Source organism: Zonotrichia albicollis, chromosome 1 (assembly GCF_047830755.1).
Source record: "Zonotrichia albicollis isolate bZonAlb1 chromosome 1, bZonAlb1.hap1, whole genome shotgun sequence".
In the NCBI taxonomy this organism is placed as follows: domain Eukaryota; kingdom Metazoa; phylum Chordata; class Aves; order Passeriformes; family Passerellidae; genus Zonotrichia; species Zonotrichia albicollis.
Window position 1 is genome coordinate 64,301,724 of NC_133819.1, and position 26,669 is coordinate 64,328,392.

Below are 26,669 nucleotides of genomic sequence, written 5' to 3' on the forward strand. Positions count from 1 at the left end.
CCTTGTCCCTCCACATATTCACCATTCCCTCACACCAAGATGCCAGAGCACAGCTGAGGCCCTCCGTAAAACAGGCAGAGCACTCTGTGGAAAACTCCAGCAGACAACACCAAGCAAGCCTGGCACAACAAAGGATCCGCCCCCAGCCAGCCCAGGCTGGCTCAGCTCACTGCAGCCCCATTAACTCCATCAGAGTTCATCAAACAAAGACAACAGGATCAGAGAACACAGAGACAGCTCTGTGTCCTGCCTGCTCAGCTCTTGAAGGAAACACCATGGCTACCAGGAAGAGCACTCCTCCCTGAGAGGTCCCTGATCCCTGAGAGGCCAGCTTGTCCACAAGCAGCTCTCTGGGTCAGGCTTGCACAGGCAAAGTTAGTACTGGACACCTGCCTCTCAAAGGGACAGCGGACCCATGGCCTGCTGGCCCTGCTCCTTTTCCCAGAGCAACCCAGCCCACACTGGTCCTCCCATCTGCCCATGAGAATTGGGACTTCTGCTACTGCTGCCAAGGGACCTGTTAGGGGAAGAGCTCAGGGTTACAGAGAAGGATAGCCCCATTCACCAGCAGCTGGGCTCTGAGATCAGGTCTGCAGGAGAGATTCATTCTCATCATCATCAGATCAGATGGTGATAACAGTATCTTCCTCCAGCTCCCAGCCTCTACTCCTCCTGTTCTTCCCCAACACTTCAAAATGCGTTGTCCTCTCTCAGGATCTGCAACTATCTCCTCAACTTTATGAGCCCAGCAGAACTGACTCTTCCAGGTTCGGCAGGGAAGCCGAAGTTCCACCTCAGCTGCTCTGAATTTTCATGGCTTTCACTTTGCTACAATTGTCCCACAGACTGTCATTACTTAATTACATATCCATCAGTCCTCTTTACAGAGGATTAAAATTCCTATTGTAATTGCAACTGAGTTGCCAATAGGTTAGATTGAAAATTAAGCATCTTGGGTGTATGTGTTGTGCACGAGAAGAGGGAGTCACTGAAAAATGAGTCAAGAACAAAAAGTAAAACATCATTCCGTGTTTAGTTATATGAACAAAAGTGATCAGAAATTAAAGTAAATTGAAAGTTTCTGGAAAACAATGGACACTCATATAAATACAACATATAGTTAAGCACTAAAATATTCTCTTTCATGCTTACAAACACAAATGATCTGTTTAGGAAAGCATCCCAAACAAAGCAAGAAATGTGTCACTGAAACTGTAGTGCAGCACCTCAACTCTGCAAAAAAATCTCCACTGAACAGCAGCACAGGCTCCATGAGACGTTGTGGAATACGGACAAAGACTTCTTGAGGGCATTCTAATCCAGAGAAATATACTGGTGTGAATCCTGCACCAGCGTGAATCATGGCAAGGAAGGGTCAAACTGGCCCTGGCATGCGTCAACACTCAGGAACTCGGAAGATCCACTTTTTTGGTCTACTTCTATCAGCCACATACACACACGCAGATCATACCCCTTTCACATTGCACAGGATTTCCAGGAAATTGGACATCTTTCCTCAAATTGTATGCTGCGCAGCTCATAAGAACACTCATACTTTCCTGGCTGTGACCCTGACGGCGCTGATGGCACAGGACAAGGCAGGACCAGAAAGTCTGAACAAATGTGAGCGAGCTAGGGAGGGTCAGCCCTGTGGGGCGCAAACTGCACAGTCACCAGGACCACAGCTCGCCAAGCGCTCAGACCTGCCAATGCTTCCATTTCACTCATCTGCCTGCAGACACTTTCACTTTGTCTCTGGGAGGTGACAAAGCTTTGTGCTTTCTTGTAGCACTGGAACATCTCAACATTGCCCATAAGCAAGAAAACATTAGAGTGTGCTCAAAGCAGAATGGGCTGAGAAGGGTAAGTACAAGCAGAAACACTAACACGAAAGATTGGAGCTTTTGAGTGAAGTACGAAAACCAGCAGAAAAGCACTGGAGGAAGGAATGCAGAACTTGTCTGCCTTCAGGGCCTCCTGACATTAGTGTGTCTGGTGTCTAACCTTGAAAATTACTTCCTAACAGCAAATATCTGTAATACCTGCTTCTAGACAGGTACCCATTGCAAATCCTGGCATTAGCATCCCAAAGTGGAAACTACTAATTCCCCGTGATGGGAGTGACAGAGCAGCTGGGTGAGTGAGTGTCTGGGAGACATCCAAAGCCAAGCCACCCCGGCTCCACAGAAGTATCAAAAACGGATGTAACCTACCGCTGAAACATTTCCTATAAGCAGGAATTTTAAGGTAACATCCTTGTTACAGTCACACAAAGGATCACTTGAGCCTGCTGAGCTGGTTCAAATCATGACTACAACCCAAGAACAGAAGTTACTCTGTATATGCAATAGAGAAAACAAGCCAGGCAGTCTCCTGAGCTGGACATTGTCGATATGCCTGCAACCAAGTCACTGTATTTAGCTAAAAAAAAAGTGTCTGAATGTGACTTTCACCACTTAGAAACATCACACAGAATTCATTAATGCCTCCTGCACTGAAGCTGGAAGAGAATGAATGGAGTATGTTTAGCACCACAAGTTATGCTTTCATTTTTCACGTGCTGCATCCAATTGCAAAAAAACAGAGCTCTTGGAGAAGCTACTTCAAGTCCTCTGCTTACAAAAAATTCTGCTGAAGTTAGCCAAACTGCAATTAGAAGGAAGCCAAGAAATGCGCAGGTATGAGACACATTGCTCCAGGAAACATTAATGGAACAAAAAGGGTCCTTAATGTGTTTTCCCCTGTGGGCTGGCACGTCTGTCCTGTGGGCAGGGTGAGACCTGAGAGGCCCCTCTGCCTCAGTACACCCATAAACCAGCACCCAGGCATGTGGACTTGCATAAACATGATGAGACTGAAAAAAGGTATAAGGATGCATGTGGGTCTAACACCTAGCACAGCAACCCTCCCTTTTACAAAAAAAGAAAAAAAAGAAAAAGAAAGAATTTACCATCAAACAAACTCACAGCATGGGTGCTACACTCCTATTTAGTGTACCAGGTATTTACTAAACCCTCTTGGAGACACATTTGCAAGCACTGCAAGTAATTCTTTCTCATGCCATAGAGATTTTTCAAGTAATCCACCCATATGAAATTAATTCAGTGCCATACAAAAACCTGGTTTGACATTGTTCACTCAGGATTCTGTTGTTTCCTGTAACCAAGGCTCCCTCCTTAAAAAACAAAACAGAAAAAGAAAACTACCTGAAAAACATGAGTGTTCAAAACCAATGCTAAAAATCAGGTCCTTGGGGAAAAAGAGTAATTACAGAAAGATTTAAAACATGTAACAGAGTGGTAGTAAGATAATGGGGTCAAATTACAAGATATAAACTGAGCTATGAAATTAGGACTTGTGAAGACAGCTGTCACAAACCCACATTTCTATCAATTTCAGTGAAATGCCATCATTACCACTTTTGGTTACAAGTTCTTAGCTGTCCCAACTCTCTCAAGACAATGTCATTCAAAATTCATTACTAAGGCAGATTTTTTAAACTCAGCATCTCTGCTCAGAGGATTAGTCTGAGTCAAGTGCACTACAGCTTCTGTGGTCTTACACACAGACCACTAACCCTTGGTGCAATAATTTCTCCGCTGCCTACACAGAGCTACCTACCCAGCCCATACAGCATTACTTATCAGGCAGCGATCCAGTTAGGCTGTCAAACATATGATTAAAGCCACAATTTTAAAAAGCCTTCATCTTCAAGAATGAAATTTAATCATATCTTTAAGTGCTCCTGTGTATCAAAGCCTGAATGTTCTGCTTTATTTAAATGAGGTTATTAAGAAGTTAAACAAGTACTTAAATTTTCTGAAATCACAGTCTCAAAAAAAGCAGCCAGATCCACAAATAGAAGGTCTCATTTTAAATATATTTTTAATATATTCAAAATTACTGTATTACATCTGAGCCTTAAAACAGCAAGCAGTTGATTACATGCATGTTCAAGAAGAACCCATTTCTGGATTACCATAATATGCTACCAAGCCGAAGCATTAGAGAGAATAAAAGCATTTCAATATCTGTTCTCTTTGAGCGAGGCTTAAGAAAAGTCAGACGTATAATATTTCATGACAGCTTTCTATACTGTAAAATTTTTATTGTCAGAAAACTTGTTTAAAGGACAAGCAGCCTAAGTAAATGTGCTGGTACATGAGAACCCACCAAAGGCAATCTCTCTCACTTGTTTTCCTTGGAATGCCTGGAAAAAAACCCAAAACCTTGAGCTGCTGAGCTGCTGTTCAAGAAGCAGTAGCTATATGGAGTATTTTCATATCAAACTAGCAACCAAAAAATAAATATATGAAATACTTCTAAAGGAATGCAATGAGTAGAAAGCCTCTTGCACAAAAAAAAAAAAAAAAAAAAAAAAAAATTAAGGGAGTTAAGGGACTGACTATAGTAATTCAGAATATGATCTGGATTTCTGCCAAGAATTTTTATACCAGCACTTTAGGATATTTAAAATACACATTGAACAGCTTCCCAAATATCACATACATCCAATCATTCCAAAACATTCTAATAAACCAGAACACCACTAGGATACATGCACATCAGTCTCCACAAAGCTTTGAGAATACACTTATTGGATAACTTCTGTACTGTACTGCAATACTGTGAGGTATGAATAACTCTGAACATTTAGAACACCAGTTCTTCACAGCAACTTCTCGTGAGCCTATGTCAATGTCCTCAGGGAGGTGGGGTTTTTTGCAAGACCATGGATATTAACTGAATAGAGCAAAATATGTACTTTTTTTCTGAAACAGATGTGACTGTAGTTGTGGGAATCCTCTATAGATTTCCCTGCAATACTGCTTGAGAACAGGTAAGAGGGAAAAAAATGGGAATTTCCCCCTTCCACTCTTAAAAAGCAGGAGAGTTCAAGAACAGGGTATCTACAAGATAATGGTGAAATAAATGCTGCTACTCACAGCTGAAGGGAGCTAGGAAAAGCACTTTTGGATCACTTAAAGATGAAAACATGTCAGTTAAAAGAGAAATAATTCAGCCTGTTATTAAACTGAAAGGCATAATCAAAACATGGTATTTGACTTGTTGCAATACTGACAGGAGCCACACAATGGCAATACTCATGGAGTCCATGAGGATGGGAGCAAGCCATTCTGCATGGGATGAGGTCAGACCATATTGCAGAAGCCACCACTTTCACTCAGTTCTGTGCTTGAAACCAGCACATATCCAAGTTCAGGACACAGCTCAATCAACACTGGCAGGCTGGAAAGCCACAGCTTCCTGCACCAGATCTCCTGGATGTGAGTGCTGAGCAGGCCTGTGGGTTTCCATCTCAGGGTGACCCAGATGTATCAGGCTTACTGTGCCTTACTGAGCAGTGGGATGGTGCTGGCCCCAGACACAGGCTTATGGTGACCCCCTGGTCCTGCAGGAGGTCAACAGCAGGACTCTCCTAAGGTTTTATGTTCATCCTGGTCACAGTGCTCAGCAAAGCTGATCAGCACAAAATGCAGCGAAACAAAATGCAGTCAGAGAAGAGAACTAGAGTGGTTTTGGCATCAAACATTTCCAACTATTTCCAAAACATGTTCAAACAACAAAATTATACCAAGTGGAAACCCAAGTACTGGTTACCAGGTCTGAGATTAAAATCTAAAGCTTTTCTAAGTAACATCCCCTGTTCTTAATGACACAATGCAACATATGCTAATGCTAAGCTACAAGGAATTTCCACCCAAACTAGTTTGGTGTACTTTACTTTTAACATCCTGTTGACAAGAGGTAATATACCACTATTAAATAAAAACACATTCCTCAAAATGACAAATGACAGATCTTCCTTTCAGACCACATGAAGGCTTTTGGTAACTGTGGAATTTACTAAGTAAAAGGAATTGACCTTTTGGGAGGTCAAATAGGCTGATAACTTGGCTAGCTGTCTTTGCTAAGACAGAAATAGAAAGTCAGATGTAACAATTTGCCTTTGACACAGAAAAAAATGTTTATTTTTGTTAATCAGATAACAAAACTTTGGGATATGCTAAATCTCTGAGCTGGAATGTTTACAGTTTAATAGGGTGCGTTCAGAAGACATTTGCAACACTAGTCTGTTCTAACATAAAAGATTTTTAGGAGAGACTTGTAAACACACATTGTTAAAGAGAAAGCAATGGAAAAGCAGTGGAAAACAGAGGGACCAGCTCCATGTGACTCTAGTTTGCACTCTTCTTCTAACAAGAAACTAACTGGACTCTTGGGTCCCCTGGCTGGAGACTGCCAAAGCTGTGCCTGGAGCAAGCAGTGTCCCAACTGCAAGGCAAGCAGGTCAAGGCAAATAGAAATGTGACACAAAGCCAGGCCTCCAAAGGGCCAGCAAGAACCTTACTGGTGTCAGGAGGAGAATGCAGAGTATGCCAGAAGCCAAAGGAACAACTCAACTGATAGGAACAATGAACCTGATCCTTCACTGAATTCTGCAAAATGTACTGAAAGCCAACTATTGGGAAAAAAATTACCACGTGTTTGTTTTAAGAAGGGATGACCTGAGAATTTTTCTTTCAGTGCTTGCAATAAGATGATACCTTTAACATATCTGTCCATATAGTTTTGTTAAGCCACAGAAAGTGCAAACTTGCAAGAATATGGCCCTACAGAGTTTTTTCACTGCAAGCATTGAAAAGCACTTTTAACAACTTTAGATTTACATCAACAGAAATAACAGAATAGTTGATTTTCCTCCTATAACAAATCCTCCTATTTTGTGTGACTGCTCAGTGAACAAAACTAATACATATAATATTTAATCTGCCTCTATCTAATCTTACAGCCAAATACACTGCTGATTATTATACAATAAATATGCTATTTGAGGTAACCAAAATAAAATAATTGAAACATTGAAAACTGCCCTTGACTCAAATGTATCTCAGTGACTTAGAAAGCTTACCCAGTGGTAACTTTCAAGTCTTAGCTACAAGGACAGTCAGTGAATCAAAGACTGGAAGTCAAATCTGAGGATTAGACCTTGGGAAAGTCACTATCTCTGACATAAGCCTTTGCCATTAAGAAAACAACATGAACAGCTAGTGACTATGCTGAAATTTGCAAGAAACAATAGTAGAGGTTTGGACCCAGACATGAGGCTGTTTTGAAACTAAACACATTTATTACTACTGCTTTCATGACTGGTAGTTAAACTAGTCAGAGTCTATCCCTAAACCACTCCTCTGCCAGCTCCTCAACAAGTGCTTCCAAAGGCAACCGGAGATGAGGAAAGGACAAGTTCCAGCTCTGACCTGATCTGCAGAGGCAAAAAAGGAGAAGTAAACACCAGTAGCAGTCCCCTGACTTTGTATCTCTCTGCTTGTCCTCTCGGTATTCACATTGCATCTCCCTCTTTCCCAGCCCGCACATGGGAAAAGGTAAGAGCCCAGCACGCTGGGAGACAGATCCTGGAAGAAATTCTGCTGCAGGCAATTCCTTCCATATTGCCTACTGCTCCAGTGTGGAGGAGCCCCCTGTGCCCAGGCTTTGAATTTGGGGCACCTCTAACCTCCGACAGACCTCACGTACATGCTACTGAACAGATGTGAACTATGCTGGAATACCTTCAACTACACTATTAGTCTTACACTCTTGACAGACTTTAACAGACATGTATTTTTAAAACAACTGTATATTCCCATTTTTATAAATAAACATTTTTAACACATTTTCTATTTTGCTCTGCATTTTACTAACAGTGTAAGACAAATACAACATTTGCTTAAACCTAAGTAAAAACGCTGTTTGGCTGATGACACTGTCTATCACACAACACAACATTGTCTCATTGCTGCCCTGCCCTCTCCCACCCTATTTTCTACATCCACCTTCGGTCTCTGTGCTTCAGGCTCCAAGCATTCACAAGAAGATTTCTGCCTATACTGTGCCAAGCACAGGAAACACAGTTAGTTTCTCAGGGGCTTGATGCAATACTCAGAAATCCAGATGTTAGTATAAGACATGTAATAAACCAGAAGTGTCCATCAAACGCAGTAAGAGGTTTGCATTCATCACTCCCTCACTCCAGCTCCAAATTTCAACATTCATTGCAGAAATAATTACAAGGGAGAACAGCAACCTGTAAACACATGAGATTTCAGCCTCAAGTGCCTCAGCCTCTGCTAACAATTGGCTAGTCTCTACATGATCTTAGCCATGCAGTCCAAGTCCTGCCAAGGGGAGTGCTTCCAAAGGAGTGCTTTTCAATGGACCTGTGCATTATGTGTGCAAAGATAAGCAACTGGGAGCTTATCTTTGTTAGAAGCTGCCCCACCTCCCAAACTCTCAGCAAAATGAGTAAGTAGAGCTGAAAAGAGCTCATAGACTTGTTACATTATAGGATTACAGTCTTACACAAAACTTTCTAGAAACTTTCTGCTAGCTGGTCTTTTAATTATGACCATGACAACTAATGCCCATAGGCAAAATAGGCATTTTGTCCTCGTTGTAGTGGAATTTGGAGAAAAGACAAGAATTCCTGACTTTTTTCTACTCTTCACAAGTGTATGTTTCCTTAATTTGTTGGTCCTTCCTCCCAAAATGCGATAAGCAAAGTTAACAAGGGGCTTGAAATTGCTTAAGCCATGCACATTGCTTGGGTATTTGCAACAAAAACATTGACCAACACTAAAAATACACATCCTCATAGTAGTATTGTCTAAATTATGTACATGTATGTGGCTTCTACTTCACCCCTGGCAAAGGGCATGATTGCCTTTCCCACAGATTTTCTGTGGAAACTGTGATGAAGAATCTCCACCACTGAAACCATCAGGGCAACTGTGGAGAGGTCAAGAGGGTGCAAGATTGCATCTTCTCCATTGTGCAAAATTTCAGCAAGCAAGTTATTGCTGGCCCTGTGGATGTTATCTTAGCCCTAAAATGGGCAAACCCCATGGGGAAGAGTTCCAGTATCAGTGGTTGGCAGAGCGCCCGCTGCTGTGAAAAATGTTCCAGTGCCTGCAGTGGTAAACAGCCCACAGGATCAGCTCCATTTCCCCAATGACTAGAGCACTGTAACCTTCTTTTTTTTGCTAAGGGGGGGGGGGGGAGACTGGCTTGTCTTCCTTCATCATCTCCCCACCTCCATCAGAATGCTTCAAAAATTAATCACAGGCAGAACATATGAACTCTCCCATCTACTGCTCAGACATAACCAGTGCCAGCCTGTGTGTCATTGCTTCTACTTAATTCTGGAATTTTCTTTGCATGCAAAGGATTAGCCTGGATGCGAGTTGTCATGAAATGTGTTTTTCCTTCTATGTACATAGGGATTTAGAGCGTGCAATTTTGAACTCTTTGCAGCTATATATGCACACATGTGCAAAGAAATCTCCCCTATGCCACAGCAACATACAGCACTAAAAGTGTAAGCAGAGGTAGCCTCCAATTAATCGTTTCAGTCCCCAAAAACAGGTACAGCTCTTCTGTGCCCATGATTTTTCCTTTTGCAAATATATAGAACACATCAATGTTTTCAGACCTGCAAGTTTTGTTCCTGTCTATCTGAAAATTCAACATGAATTCAATATCATCAAAGCCTCTGTCAGATACCCAGACAACATCCACTCCTTGAGTAATGACTCATGTCTTATGCTTTCCATCCTCTCCCCATTTCTACAACAAAGCAAAAGGCAGAAAAGCTTGCAACAGACACAAATACTGACAGTCTCAATTAAAGGGCAGAAGCATGAGCATGACAGTAAAATGGTAATTTTTCCTTCTAATAAAAAGTGATTCTGTATTCTGTCTCCTAACCAGCATCTGGACAAACTAGAGAAATGGGTGCATAAGAACTAAATGGTTCAGCAAGTCCAAGTGCAAAGTGCTGCACCTGGGTCAGGGCAATCCCAGACATGGGTACAGAATGTGAGAAGAACTCATTGAGAGCTGCTCTGCCAAAAAGGACTTGGTGGTTCTCATGGATGAAAACTTGGACATGAGTCAACAGCATCAGTGCGTGCAGTCCAAAATGCCAACCACACCCTCGGCTGCACCAAAAGCAAAGCAGACAGGAGACCAAGGGAGGGGATTCTGCCACTCTACTCTGCTGACACCCCACCTGGAATTCTGAATCCAGCCCTGTGGTCCTCAGCATAGGAAGTACAATGGCCCTGTTTAGAGCATATCTAGAAAAGGGCAACAAAGATGATCAGAGGGCTGGAACAACTCTCCTCCAAAGACAGGCTGAGAGCTGTGATTGTTCCACCTGGAGAAGGGAAGGCTCCAGGAACACATCAGTGTAGCATTCCAGTAGCTAAAGTGGGTCTATAAAAAAGGAAAAGCAATTTTTACACAGGCAGATAGTGATCAAACAAGCGGAATGTTTTTAAACTAGAAGAGGGGAGATTTACATTAGGTGTTAGGAGTAAATTCTTTCCTCAGAAGGATAGTGAGACACCAGAACAGACTGCCTAGAGAAGCTGTGGGATGTCTCCTCCTTGGAAGGCCAGGTTGGACAGAACTATTAACAACCTGGTCTAGTGGAAGGTGTCCCTGACCATGGCAGGTAGGCTGGAACTAGATGGTCATCAAAGCCCTTTTCAACCCAAGCCATTCCATGATTCTCTCTTGTCTCTCCTTGCAACAAAAAGCACATATAACAAATACCCCTGATGGCTGTGCCTGCAACAGGCTCGGCAAATACACAGGAAGAAACTCCATGCAGGGAATTTGTTCTAATGTGCATGGACCCAAAAGTGTGACCCAGATTCATGTGTCCCAAATCATTGTGCCTGCTGCTGGCAGGCTTTGGGACTCCAAAGAGATATTGACTCCAGAGAGATACTGACTCACTCAGAAGGAGCAAGGATGCTAAGTTAGCCCAAATTCAACCAAAGCTGGAACTGTGCTTGCAGGAACCAAGGACACTCAAAGCACAAGGTACATTGGTGACCTTTCTAACTACATATTATAGGTTTTCCCTTGCAGGCTGAGCAGATTCCCCTAAAAATACAGAAAAAAAAACCCACCCAGATCTCGGGTAACTAATGACATTTTTTCATTATTACAATAGAGTAAAAGAAACTAAAAATGAGCAACACATATGTCATTGTGCACAAGTACCAATACATACAAAGAGATCTAGGAAACTTCAAAAAAAAAGTGGTTTTTTACATAGCTGCATTTTTATTTGAAAGTATGTTTGCAATGCAATTAACCTAGTTATGCTCTGGAGCCTAAAAATTTCTACTTGGCACCTCTGTTCCTCCTGGAAGACTAGGAGTTGGAAAAGTTCTACTTCAGCAGGAAGGGAAGGATAAGGACCTTTGTAACTTGAGATTTTTTACTTTTTTTTAGTGTTTTAGTATCTCCTAGCAGTGACCTACTTTATGAATGTAAAGCCCACTCAGTTCCCACTAAGCCGAAACTATTTAGAAGAGACACAGAACGATTACTGAACACTATTTTCTTACTGATCAGCACAAAGTTATTTGGCACAAGCATCTCTGTAAATGTTTGTCCAAGACTAGGTAAATTTGCAGTGTACGATGGCCCTCAGGCCTGTGCTTCTGTCAAGTGAGAAGGCTCATAGTCTAGCACTGCAGCTCAGCTATGCTTCAGCAGAAATACAGAATGCTAGAGGCTGAGCTTAATATCACTGCTGTCTTTCCCTTTGGATCTGTTCTTTCTTGTTTTCTTCAATGTTTCCTTTTGCAAACCAAAAGAAGATTAGTTTTCAAATGGAACGAATGTAAGGGCAAAGAAGACAATTTGTGAAGTGCATTATACTGGGCTCCACTTTGGCATGGAGAAGAGGAAGAAAAGGGAAATGTACCCAGCTCTGGGCAAGTACCAGAGGAAAAGCACAGCTCCAGAATCACTTTCAGCCTCACAAAGCTGAAGGCAAAGTCTGCTTTAGGATATGCAAGGAGGTCTGATGGACTCAGCTCACGGCGACACTGGCAGCCTGCCACAGTATTTTGTTCACGTGTGCCTGAGATATCCATGGGCCCAGAGCTGTAATTATGGTCTCAGATGTCACAGTACTACTAGCCCAGGAGATATTTATGGATCTGATACGTACAACCTATAGGCACTGTGAAGTTACAAACACATTCAAGAAAACTCCCCACTCCAGAAGAGGGACAGCAAGTCTGTAGCAGTTCTTTCAAGCTACATCAAAGCAACACACTCCACTGGGTCTCAGTCACTGAAAGGTCTGAACAGGGTGAACTGCAGGCACAGGGCTCAGGCTCACACCACAGATGATATCAGAGGCATACTAATGAGCTGGGAACCAGGTTAAGCATTAGCACTGCTTGTTTCCCTACAGAGGGGTTTGCTGATTCTCACAGTTGCATTTTAAACTCACAATAATAATATGGACAAGCATGTGCACAACAATATGGACACTCTACCAAAAGGGAAAGGGCAGACAATCACTTCCACACTGTTTATTTCTATAAAACTTATGAAGCATTTAGAGAATAGAGTGCAATCAAAAAACCTAGCTAGAAAGAAAACACTCCATATTGTTTGCTATTTATACTGCTAACTTTTGCCCCAAGGCATACTACCACACAAACAGAATCACCAAAATGTCAAATCTGCGGGAAAGAAGCCCACAACCACCAGTGAGGTGCATGCAGAATGGGGAGCAGAAACTATTCCAGGTTGCCAAATGCTAGTTCCACATGAAGCCTAGGGAGGTTTCTGTGTCCTGACGTGAGCAGACAGGACTTTGTGTGAAATACCCTTATCAGCCAGTAAGATGCACGGGAGAAAAGGAGTTTGATTGTCATCACACTTGCTTGGCTCTGGAGTAGCTGTGGTTTATTTTGAAAGAATACCTCCACTTTACTGCAGCTTTAGACACTCTGCAAACATACACTTCTCAATCCATAATCTAAAGCATTACTTTCAGCAGCATAACTGCAGCCATGCAGCCTTATCAATGTGCAGTTCTTTCTCCAAAATAGCTTATGTTCACTGATGGAAGCGTTTCAGCCACTTTCATGTTAAAGCAACAACCCAGACACCCACTCACATTCAGGCACAGACAAGTCCTATACAGGACAAGCATCAGGACAATGTGCTTGTTTTGAAAAATATTTAAAACAAGATTTTGAAACTTCTGTTTTCGTAAATATTGGAATCCCAAACACAGTGCCTGCCCTTAACCGAGACCGCTTGCCCTTCAGGCTGAGGGCAGCCAAACATATCAGATTGCTCTGCCTGCTCACAGGCACATGGAAAGTTGCATGGGGGTATTTTCAGTCACAGCTTGTTTATCTCTGCTAAAATTTACTTCTTTAAAACATTCAGTGTCTGTTGCCCAAGAGGATTCGAAGGCACCCTGCAATGCTTTCTTTACTATGGTAATTCTAAATATTTTACAACTTACAGTGCTCTCTGAAGGAAGACATTCGATATTGCTGCATGCAGTTAGGAAAGCAAAGTGCTTTTGTATTACAGAAAATACAGAGCTTTAAAATAAACTAGACTGAAATATCTTTATTACTAAAGCAGCTTTGTACTGAGAAAGCCTTATGATGAGAAAGCAGGGCAAACATTCCAGTAAATGCAGTTGTCTATTCTCAGCATCAAAAAAAATTTAAATGCAAACTAGAAAACTAAAGTAAGGCAGATTTTGTATGTGCTTACATAAACGACATAACCCTAAACCCTGATCAGATTAGAAGCGTACATTAACACGGATTAGAAGTTAACACATGCACAATACAGATGAATGTCTTTTTTCCTTCCTGATACCAGCTGCATGAAACTGGCAGAAGAAATGCCTTTAAACCAGGAGGAAGTATCAGCATTTTAAACTCAGGCTTCCTCCAGCTTAATCAGGTATTTTTTTGGTATGAAAGTTCCTCTATTTAAACTACATCATAAGCCATTTTAGCAACTGCCTTTCACACAGACATATCCTAATTCTGCAGCATTTTCAAACACTTCACATAGATATTTCTCCAAAAGTTACACTGACAAAAGTCATTTCACCCTTTTGGGAAGTACTTGCCGTCTATTTATTTTCAGCCTTTTAACAGTCAGGACACCAAGGTTTCCTTCTGCCTCAGCTCTAAGCACCACATAGTTTGATTTTAGCCAAACCACAAATAACATTTATTTTAGCTATTTAATCATTCTAGTCCTTACCTTGGGGGGGGGGGGGGGGGGGAAGGAGAAAAAAAGAAAAAAAAGCCTTTTCCATTTTCTTCCATTAGAAGCAAATGCTGGCTTTCTGTTCTTTGCAGGTATCCTAAAACAGACAGAAAGATGCCTACCAACATACCTTGAAAGGAGAGCAGCGCTCAGTGCCAGCTATGTGACTTTTCAGCGGCTGCACTCAGACTCGGGCATTCCCAAGGAACCACGATGCCACCGAGCCGCGCAGCTCGCAGCGAGGAGCGCAGCCGATCGCTCTCACACGCCCTTCCTCGTCCCTGGCTCTCTGACAGCCGAACGCTTGTACGGGCTGCAGCAGGGCTCGTCTGCCAGCCCCTGTGCCACTGCGAGAAACCATCCCCTCCCTGCTATTAAGTGCGTGCTGCCATTATATCTCACCCGCGCCTCACAGCCCGCATGCAGCGGCTGTGGGAAAGCCGCATTTATTTGTACAGGAAGCGTGAGCACAGCACTTCCTACTTCCCATGCCAGACTCACTTCAGCCGCAGGTGATCGCCGGCACCCGGGCAGCTCCCGGCCGGGGCACAGCCTCACTTTCTGCTTGGGTCCCTGGGCAGCTCCCGGCCGGGGCACACCTCACTTTCTGCTTGGGGTCTCTGGGCAGCTCCCGGCCGGGGCACACCTCACTTTCTGCTTGGGGTCCCTGGGCAGCTCCCGGCCGGGGCACACCTCACTTTCTGCTTGGGGTCTCTGGGCAACTCTCAGCCAGGGTACACCTCACCTTCTGCCTGGGGTCCCTGAGCAGCTCTCAGCCGGGGCACACCTCACTTTCTGCTTGGGGTCTCTGGGCAGCTCTCAGCCGCGGCTCCCACCCCAGCCCCGCAAGGTAAAACTGAAAGCAGCGAGGCTTCTCTCAGATGTGACACTCATCAGAGCCCTCCCAAATTAACCTGTTTGGGGAGAGCACTTTGCATAGCTGCTGATGTCTAAAACCTCGCTGGCTTCTGCTTGCGAAAAATGTCATCTAAAAAAAAAAAAAAAAGTGATTTCTTCACGTTGGAGGGGAAGTGAGCAAAAATTCTAGACTCAAAAGTAGAGTACCCGTGTAATTTCACATCTGAGTGTTTAATGATGATGGTGCTCATCTAACTCTGTCAATACTAAAATCACACTCTTTAAGCTGTCCCTGTGTGCAAGAGGGGTTGGGAATCCTGCAGTTCCGTATTCCAGACCTACGGGTGTGATTCACAGCAGCCAAGTAGCAGGAGAGAATATCTAATTGTGCCACATGACACCAAACCCTCAAGAACTTTTCCTGCTGTAGGAAATGCACCACACCCACAGATAAGAAATATAGATACATCAGAGTGCAGAGAGTGCAGAAAAACAGAAGGAAGTATAAATGTTAATCTACAATTTTCTTATGATGAAATAAATTTACTTTGTACTTCATGCAATCATTGCTGGCATTTTGCCTTCAGTACTTTCCTGTGAAAAATTATATATAGGCATTTCTTCCGGGCTGTATAAAAGCTCACAGCTGAGCTTTTAGTTATTTTCAGACAATTATACTGCATCAGATTAATTTAAGGGAAAAAAAAAGAAAGCTTGTGCCACTTCAATTCAGCCTCCTTGCTGAATTATTCCTTCATATTACAGCTTCGCTTGAATTACCATCATGTACTCTTTTCATCTCAGAATAAGTACAAACTTACAATTTATCTATTTAACACTGGGTGTTATAAATAATTTTAGATATAGTTATAATATATATATATAATTTTATCAATACAAGTTTTATATATTTATATATATATTTAGGGAGGGAGGGGATAATAACAAGAAAAGAAAATAGTTGCTCTAACTTGGGGGATCTTGTTGATTCTGATGGTGTTCATCAACAGGGTTACAACAGGATTAGGCAAACTAGAGCCATGTCACATTTACTGCCACTTGAACTAGAGAGCATTTCCCAGCAGATGCAGATGTATGTATTCTCAGCCGTGGCCAGTCCTAGACAAGACTCAAGAAACACTGAAGGCTCAGAGCTATTTTTTAGGCTCTAGAGCAGTACTGAAAATGTGGAATTCTTTGGAAAACTTTACGAGTAGAAAATTATTCTCTTTCTGTGGTTAGATTTTCATCCTCCATGTTCTGTTCTAGTATGAAATAGCTTGAGCCTCTATCACTACTCTCTTCACTACCTTCCCTCTGCTTCCAGTTCCTATATTTTCCTCCTGCAGCTGTCCCCTTTGCTACTCTGCCTCCATCACACAAGTACTTGGTAGGCCACAGATGAAGCTCAGCAGGAAAACTCTGCCTGTTCTCAGTCCCTGTGCTCAGCACCACAGCAAAAGGCAATTATCTCAAGGAGGAGAGTGGTGAGAGAGAGAGGGTGAAGGAAATCAAGTCATTCATGCAGGTGTAGGAAAAATAGCAGGGCAGCTGCCAATAGCAGAGTAGCAAAAGTAGCATCTGGTTTGGTACTTACTCCTTGCTGGCACAACAAAACAAAAACAAGCTTCCCTGAAGTAGCCTCCACCAGTGAAGAGACAGAACTACAACAAAGATTAGCCATCTTCCTTTCAGATAAATGATGAGACCAGCTTGTATCTGGGGGGGATGTTCTTTTAAACTATGAAAACTAGATTCAGTGCATTAAAATGCACATACATTCTGGAAACTTCATCTACAAACATCCCATAGTACTTTTATCCCATTTCCTACTGTCTCCATGCAAGTTATAATGTGATTCCATAAACGTGCAAAACTGCTTACAACAAAATTATTTTCCTTTAGACATCACAAAATTGGTGAGAAAAATAATGTTTCTCAAGACATTTAATTAACTGGAAATGTTAAGATATGCTTGTTTCAAGCACTCCACTTCTTGGGTATCAAATCCTAAACTGTGGGGCCCAGATTTCCACGGCGGACAATCACTTACTGATGTTCTTTGGACAGCTGGCTATGCCTCTGCTTCCATCTTCTCTTCAGTATTTGCCCCTACTTTTGTGCTTCTCCAGGATCTCCACAGCAAAGGGGAGCTGAAGGTGACGCGGCACTGTGCAGGAGCTCAGGCTATAAGGACTTGAAATGATCAATACTGATGATTCTTTCAATTGCCATCACCCAAAGACGTGAGCTGGACTTTTATGAGCTCTTCTGTCAAAATGATTTCTCTTCCAGCTGTACCTCGAGCCCAGGTACTTCACAGTTTCACAGAAGCACATCTTCTTGGCAAGCTAATTTTATGAAGTGTTATGAGTCATGCTAAAATTGCTACCCAGCTCAAATCCCTGAATCTCGTAACCCAGACTGACTGGCTTCCTTTCTGAGCCAGCAAATAGAAAAGAAGTTCACATTGTCACACAATTCCAGACAAGGCACAAGCTAAGTTCTCCCCATTTGCTTTCTTCTTGGACAGCTGTGATATAAAGAACAAAACTGAAAGGGTCCAATTAATTTTTTGGACACGCTTAACTGATGCTTTTATATCTCCAGACTGGGGGAATAGCTGAGCCTTTGAGATGCCAAAATGCACTATCACTGGAAACTTTTAGTTGAGTTACTAGCCAAAATAAGAATGAAGGCTGGCCTAGTTAATTACTGACATGGCTGTGTCATCCTTGCAGTGACTTGAAATACTTCAGAAATGACTAAGCCACTCTTCATTAACTGAAATTGCTAATTAATTTTTGACATAGATGGGTAAAAAAGTAATAGCGTAACCAGTGAAAAGATCGCTGACATCCCACAAACAAAATACCATTAACAGCAAGTGAAAACACTGAGTTAGTGTATAACTAACAGTTTCATTGTAATTCTACATAAAGAAAATAGGACTAGCTTATGAGGGGGAAAAAAAAATTTCACTACCCCCTTTCACAGTTTTCAACTAAAAGAAAACAAATCACCTGAAAAGCAATTGGGATCCATACGTGTAATATAAAAACAGGTTTTATAACAAGCTTTTTAAAATCAGAGCCTGACTAAAAAAAATGAGTCCTAATCAATTTTACTTAGTGGACATGCAAATAATCCATTCTGCTATGGAAAAAGAAAGTATTTGTAGATGTGAAAGAGACAGTTTCACAACAAAAATAGATACTAATGAGTAACATAACCAATGCTGAAAACAAAACAGGAAGGGGTTTTGCACAGAGAGTATACATATATTATCTGAAGTTGAAAGTGTGACGCCCCTGAAGTCATGGACTATTAATAGTTGTCTTCAATGGGAACTATTTTAAAGGGGAATTACACCATAAAAAGTCATTTGTGGTACCTTCATAAACCAAATGTTTTAAAAAGGGATCTCTGTTCCATATATGTATTTATGCAATCACACAGTGCTAGAAATCAGATGACAGTGCAGAAAAATACAGAGCTATGTAATATTTCGCATGCAGACAAGCTTTAATGAGTATAGCTACAAGAAAATCAGGACCACATCTTTTTCTGTTTAAATAACCCTATTGTTCTACAATTCTGACTTGGTATGCAAGTCACTCACTGACAAACCAGGCTTGAAATCTTCATTAATCCCTTTAGCTAAAACATAAAACTTTATTATAAGGAGTTTTCTATTAGAGTGAAATAAATCAAGTTAAATTATTTTGAAATAATTGTAGGTGCTATGTAAAGAGCTTTTAATTTTACAGTAAAAAAGGGAGTGGGATGGCACACTGTCTCTACTGAACATCTATGATTATGATCTCAAAAATGAGTGGATTTGTCTCAGACACAAAGAAGAGTGGTAGGTGACTTACACTCATCCTGTTCCTATGAACAAAGCAAAATGCAATATTCATTAGACTTTGTTGGCATAGTGGATCATCTCCAAACAAAATCATATGGCTCCCATAAATTCTATATTTCTTCTCCAGTCATATTTTTTCCTGTGTTTATACTTTAAAGTATCTTTTGGAATTTGATCCATACTGAACTGTGCTAGAGGGGAAAAAATAAAATAGAGCCTCAGCAGAAAACCATGAGAAGTCAGCCTGCTACCCCAGTGGGTGGGTTTCAGGTGCTTAGAAATTTCAGCTTAAAGATCCAGGCTGATGGCTTTGACAGCGTATTACTGAAATTCCAGGGCAACTTCTCTCCTTGGGATCTGGAAGCATCAAAAGAGACAAAGTGGATTTGCCCCCATAGCAAAACCTCCTGATGGCAGAACTCTACTGGCAGTGCCACCAGGAGTGGGCACTTTGACACTGGCACCAAACAGCTCTGCAACAGCTCCACAGAAATTTTTGCTTAGGCTAACTCCTTCCTGCTCACTAGGTGCATGAAGAACCAGCCTGCTAGAAGAAAGCAAGCTAAGTTTCTTTGAGCTGAGCTGCCAGTGAGCAGCAGTCATCCAGCCCAGGGGCAGCCAGAGCAGCACCCCCAGCCCAGGGCACGTCCTCAGCCACCTCCTTGCACTTGGGACGCAGGGAAGGGACAGGCTGCTGTCACACTCCCCCTTGACCTTCTCCTGTGACATGAGGCGTGCCAGCCACCATCTCACAAGGCACTTCTGTCCCTCCCCAGCCACACAGTGGCCATCAAGGAGGGGACAGCACTGCTTCTGGAGACACTGCAGCCAGGGTCAGGGGACACCTCTCGGGCCCAGCTGGACAGCACATGTAGCCCCCCCAAGCCAGCACCACCTCAGGAACTGATGATAAAAAATAAAATGGAACCAAACAGCTTGCTTTGCTCTCATATTCATGTGTTACATGTACAGAAGTGGAGTTGCTCAGTTCTTATGGGCATCAGGTAACAGGTAAGATTCTCTAGCTGTGAAAAGAGTAATTTATAAAGCAGCATTGAAGGAACCACGCTAAATACACATGAAAGAGGAGGCACTGGAGTTGTCCTCTTCTCCTGCCTTCTCTTAAAGTTAGCACACATTTTTAACAAGAGAATATAATGATTGAATGGAGATAACCTAAGACTCAGATAAATTAATTTCTTTTCTATTAACAGTGCTTATAGCTAACTTCAGAGCATGGCACAGACCTTCAATCATGCATAGATTTTTTTTCTCCTTTTGACTGTGCACCCAAAATGACACATTGTGTTGACTTTTAACAAAGTGTTTTGGTAATGTACCTGGAATTGCAATGATTTCAGACATCAGAATCACCTCAGTTTAAAAACTGAGAGGGGAAAACCATCCTGGCAGCCAATACAGGAAGCTTCCTCTGTAACAGAGGAGGTCATCAACCTGTCCTTGTCATGAGATAAAAATGTGCACTGTTTTCATGTCTCTGATTCTACTGTGTTTTCTGTCCTGCCTCAAGCTCTTGACTGCTTTTTTTGGAAATAGTAAGAGACGGCTTTATTCCTTCCAACCCAAGCCAGTCTCCTAGGTGATGGTTTTGCCTTAGCCTGATGAGACTCTATGTACAGATTTATAAGACAGGTAGAATTTGGAGGAGAGGGTGGCAGGAGGCACCTAATAATACATTTCAGTCCAGACTTGGTTGATTTAACTAACCTCTGAAGCCAAGGATGGGCAGGTCAGAGATGAGACAGAGCTGAGGCACTTAATTTTATGGCTATAAAAGCCAACAAGAGGACTTTCACTGACATCTGGCAGGAAGAACCAAGGTGAGGAGCTAATATATATCTTTGAGTCATAAATTTTCTTTAGTATTTAAGTATGACACACACAGCCTCTGGTTTATTTAGGGTGAGAAATATTTTCCAAGAGAGGATGGAGAGGGGTTACTCCAAAGGACTGGCTATGCAGGGAAATAATGGAGCTGAAGCATACCTATAGGGGAAAACCAAGAACTGGATCCTCTCTCCCAGCATCCCTCTCCTTACTCAACTTCCAGGAGGGGTCTCCATGCCATTCCACTCCCTTTTACAGTCTCCTTTCCCCACCAGAATTTATATCTCGCCCTTTTGTGATGAGACCAGGTATGAAAAGATTTGTCCAGATCCACTTTTCTCTCTATGGAATTTATTTACCTGGTCAGGTAACACAACTAATAGTTTCTAAGGATTTCAGCCTCTCAGTGCACCACAGCTGGGCAATGATTGAGTGATCCTGTTTTCCGCCTGCTGCTTTTGGCTGGCCACCTTGTAATGGCAGCATCCAACAAGGACACGGTACCACTTCCCAGATGAGAAGCAGCAAAGTGTTAAAAAGTGCAACTGTTTGCTGGCAGCATTCTTATCACATCACAGCTGAAGTAACAAAATCCAAGATTGCTTCACATTCTCGTTAGGATAGTGATAAAACTTTTTCTTTGCTCAGAGCAGAGCAGACAGCAATTACAACAATCTCCTTGAAAGGACAACTTCCACACACCAGCTAGCAAGCAGTTGTTAAATTCAACAATTCCAAAATTAGGATAGTGGGAACTCAAAACCAAGCACGTGGCTTGCTTGCTGCAAGTGACGTAAGAAGTTATTCAGTTGTACTGAAATAATTTGGGAAGTGTTTACTTAATGTTTATTTTTGTGTCTGTTAAAAATTAATTTAAATTTGTGTATGTTACAATTTTTGTTAATGTTTATTTTTATGTTAACTGCCAGGTAACTTCATTAAAAATATGTGCTTTTAACCTAGCAGTTTGTTTAAGACTCTTATAAAATTAGGGATACCCAGTTGGGCAGAGAGAATCTCTAGGAAAAGAAATCTGAGTTTTACAAGACTGATCAGGGGCAGGAGGGCAAGAGGAATACCAAAACCTTTGGTTTTCCAAAAACTGCTAAAATCCAAGCAAACAGTGTTTTTTGTTTCAGTACTATCTGTGGTCATTGAAGAAATTACAAGTGAGCTCATCTTTTGTTAAGCTTGACTGCATCTTTGAAAAGCCCCTGGCTCCACTTAACTGCCCTATACTCATCAGGAAGAAATTTAAACAGATCAAGTATTTCCTCCAAGTTTTGATTTTATACATGTATATATACTTCCTGGGATATGACAAAACATAGTCAAGGCAAAATGCATCAATAAATCTGTTTCCACTGAGAATTACTTTGCATTATACAATATAAACAAATATATATAATATATAAATAAAGCTTTTAAGTGTGAACTCTGAATTTTTAGTTTCCATGAGTTCTGTCTTACAAGGTGAAGAAATCTGTTTAGTGACCTCTGACTGTGAGTAAATTTTTCTAAACTAAATTTCTTCTTATTGTATCCTTAGGATAACTCTCTACATGCTTGCAATTTACATAGCTTGGGAAAAACAATATCCTAAATCACAGGGAATGGAAATGCTGCACTGTGGAAGAAGAGAAAGAGACTTTAGACAAAAAGAGAAACAACTGGCCTACTTACAAGGTAGAACCTGACACCTCTCTCACTTACCAAACGAGCAAAGCTAGGTCAGATCCCACCTGCAGAAGGCAGATGGGAAGAAACTTCCAGGATCCTGAAATCCGCCAAGGAGGTGTGAGAGAACATAAAGTTTAAAGAGGAACCCAGCATTAAGTTCAAGGAAGGTTTGGTGGATGAGAGGCTGGACGTGACCCAGCAATGTGCACTTGCAGCCCAGAAAGCCAACTGTACGCAGGGCTGCGGAACAGGAACCATGGCCAGAGGAGTGAGGGAGGGGATTCTCCCCCTCTCTGCTCTCATGAGTCCCCACCTGCAGTGATGCCTGCCCCTCCTGGCTCCCACACACAAGAAGGCCATGGACCTGCTGGGGTGAGTTCAGCGGAGGACCACAAAGATGATCAGAGGGCTGGAGCACACCTCCTACAAAGACAGGCTGAGAGAATTGAGGTTGTTCATCCTGGAGAAGAGAAGGGTTCAGGGAGACCTTATATCACTTTCCAGGGACCTACATGAGAGCTAGGGAGAAACCTTTTACAAAGGCGAGTAGTGATAGGTCAAAGGGGAATGCCTTTAAACTGAGAGTCAGTTTAAATTAGATATTAGGAACTGAGGGTGGTAAAACCCTGGAACACATTGCCTAGCAAGCTGGTGATGCCCCATTCCTGTTCTAGGTCAGGTTGAATGTGGCTCTGAGAGACCTCAGCCCGTTGAAGATGTCCCTGCTCATTGCAGGGGAGTTGTACTAGACACATCCCTTCAAGCCAAGATGCTCCATAATTCTAACAGAAGCCAAAGGCAGGGAAACCATTTGACTCTCCTGAATATGAAATTAGCAACATGAAGAGACTGAGTATAACACTCTGCAGTCTTTCTGGTTTTGGTTCATGAATAGAGTACATTTGCTACACTGGAAAAAAAAGCAAGTGAAAGGGAAGAAGAATCATACACATTTACAGAATATTTCTAACATTGTATGAAAAAACATTAAGACCTTTTAGCTTTGTATATCTTCATGGCTTTTTGAACAACATAAACAAAAATATGACAAAAGGCACTTCCCAATAGCCTTGCAGAGAACAAACTCAGTGTCAAAATCTAGACATGTAGCATCCCCAGCACCCCTTTTGCTAATCACAAACATCCCACCAGTCTCTGGGTGTCCCAGGGAGCAAGCTGCCACAGCCTTCAGCACAAAGCATCTCTCTGGGTTGACAAAAATGGAACAAACAGGCTGCTTCCTACTGAGCAAACCTCAGAGTAATTATACAGCACAACTTGGTAAGAACCAAGAAACTCCACCTGAGATCCTCTTGAAATATGGTGATCATCACACTATGCCACAGGAACAGGGTTTACAACAATGGCTTCTCACCTTTGGGTTAAAAACAGTATTAGATCACGATGTGAGATGTAGCACTCAAACTTGAATGTGGAAACCAAATCTGGACAGCAGGAGAACATAGCTTATTTCAACTATGGATTTGTTCCTGATAATACTGGTTTAAGGATTTGAAGAATTTCTGGCAGTTCTGTTAAATTGTTTATTTAAGCATAATTGTTTCTCTTTCTCCGAGGAAAATGACAGGAAACATGAATCAAGACTGTTCAAAAACTAAAATAACAACTTCCTTTGTCCTTATTGATAACATTTTTGTTTTTGTGGCCTGAGTGGGTATTTGTGAGTGTGTTTACTGTGTGAAATCTTTTTCTAATGAATCATTATTTTGATGCAATATTTTACATAAAGCCAACAGCTGATCTTTTGTGTGATTTCTTTTGTTGTCAATAGGACTAGGAAGAAGAGGAGAGAACTGAAAAACACGTAGGAAGAATAAATAAAATTAATGTTTTACAGGAAATCAGATGTTCTCTGGATGTTCTGCTGCAGTTAATTTCCCCTAAACACAGCAGAGTATGACGGGAATGGAGATAGTGACGGTGAAGGAAAAATTCCAATAATGTGCTTTCATTCTTTGATTGTCTTTCCAGGAAACAGAGAAGTTGCTTCAGCCTCCTTCAAATGGCAACAAGTGCGCAATAAATTTTTTATCTCTTAGTGATAGCCCTAATGTGCAACACTCCACATACCAAGATGTTTTGAGTTTCAATACTATTGTGGGCCACAAGGCCCATCTATCACTCTGTCTAGACCACACAAATTCTGTTTTTGACACTGCATGAAGGTTAAGATTCTCTCACATTAAAGCATCCCTGAACTGCTGATCAAGATCTCTGCTCTCTATACCATCCATTGCCAAACAACTTTATTTTTCTATTGTGAAAAGATTCCCAAAAGCTTATGAATTTAAAATAATGAACAGTTGTACAAGTGTTTGCAGCATGTGGCTGAAAAACAGTCAGTGAGTAAATTATTTTCCTCACTCAGAAGGCATTGCAAACCATGGTTTTCCTCAGGAATGGAGGTTTATTAATTTGGCAAATTTTATGCTCCAATCTTGTATGTGAAGAAATGGTTGAGCAGCAAAACTGACAAAGCCTGGTTTCTAAGGATTTGTGTGCCTTAAGACTACTAAAACAATAACCCTAGTTCCCTGGTATTGCTTCCAAAGTGCCCCTGGAGCAGTCATAAACTGCACTGCCCCACATGCACACTGATTAGTGAGCCTTATATGTGATGCAGGTTTTTTGACTGGATGTACCAGAAAATGTATAAAAGGGGAGTCCTGCCTGCCTTTTTACATCTATGGCTCAGAAAGTTGTCAAGCATATCAGTAGACAAATAGTGTAATCCACATGAGCTCTATTTCCCTAAGAAATTCAGTTAAGCAGGAGACCTAAATCAGCTCAAACCTTTAAGGATTAGACTGATTATTTCACAAAATCATAGCAGAAGTCAGGGCTCTTTACTGAGTAGTCTCCAAACGTGTGGAGAGTACCCAGCCTTTCAGTTTCATTATACACAGTAGGAAGAAAAGAGGAAACACTTTCATTTGACATGCTGGTTTTGACCATTGGAAGTCAACTTCAGGAGTTTTGCAATAGGCCTTCCAGCTCTTTAACAAAAAACACCTGGAGCACAAATAAAAGGTTTAGAATTTTTTCTTCTTCTTTTCTATGCTTTGCCACAAACACCCTCTGACCTTGGAAAAGCACAGTAATTTTATCATCTGTAACACCACTTACTTACTTGTATACAAAGTATACAACACATGCCTCAGCTGTCCTGTGTGCTTTGCTACAGACTGTAAAGTGCCTTGCATTCAAGGGCAAAGCAGTGAAACACAAATTTTCAAAGGGAAATCTGGAGTGAATTCAAAGATGAAAAGTTAGTCCCTATAAAAATAAGTTTTCTAGTGAACATCACTGATCTGATGAAGTATATTTGTTTGGAAGATAATACAAATGATCATTTAAATAATACAAAGTGTCTACATGTGTTTCCATCAATCCTGCCAAACTGAGGTATAAGAGATAAATGCCATATACATTCTACCTGCCTAAATATTAGATGCTAATACAAAATAAATACAAATGCTTGCAGAGGAACCAAGGGGCCACTGATACCTCTCATTTCTGAATCTCTTCCTGTATTCTTCCTCCCACCTTCCCACCATCTTCCCTTTGATTCATGCCCTTTCTATCTTGTTATCTCAGCCACACAAAATGTTTGGCAGACAGTTCCTAAAACTTCCTGCACTACCTATCTGAATCTACTCTAAAAGTCTAAAATCTTTTCACCTTTTCTTCAGAATAGTTACTTCCATCAGTAAACAAAATCCCAAATATCCCACTGTGAATATGGCACTAGCTCATGATTTTTTGTATCTGTAGAAATATATAATATGCTCCAGTGTGCTTGATCTTGTTTTTGCCTTCTTGTGAAATGTATTGAACAAACAATTTTTTCTTCAGTATTTACATCTGGGTTCCTATGCTACTGCCAATGTAATGTGCATGACCATGACATTTTAATGTTTGTCATTAATGTGTGCATAGGATTATCAGAAGGCAACTCCTTCAGGTAACACCTATTTGACAATTCCTAACAGCTAACATTTCTACTTTTAAAAGTAATGATAAGAGGCTGTATTTTGTGAGACTATGAAGTAGCCTGATATCAATACTTTTCATGTTACAGATTTTCTGTACCCTACTTCAGACTGCAGTCCCCTGCAAGGCATCGCCCAAACACACTGTCAGAAAGAGTTCACAGTCTGAATTGCAGTCAGAGGGAACCAGAGGAAGAGTTGTGAAATAACACAAAAAGCAAGGCAGGAAGAATGTGACAGGAAGAAGATACAAG

General features: G+C 41.6%; 1 protein-coding gene across 2 annotated transcripts in view; it reads right to left on the reverse strand.

Annotated features, from left to right (window-relative positions):
• The window catches only part of RNF144B (ring finger protein 144B), a 53,852-nt gene extending 38,790 nt beyond the window's left edge, over nucleotides 1-15,062 (reverse strand). Inside the window, exon 1 of one of the 2 annotated variants that reach the window (XM_074542950.1) lies at nucleotides 14,650-15,062. The gene's annotated coding sequence lies outside the window, so the exon portion shown is untranslated. The other variant, XM_005481773.4, reaches the window with a different exon arrangement.
• Nucleotides 15,063-26,669: the final 11,607 nt, after the last annotated feature.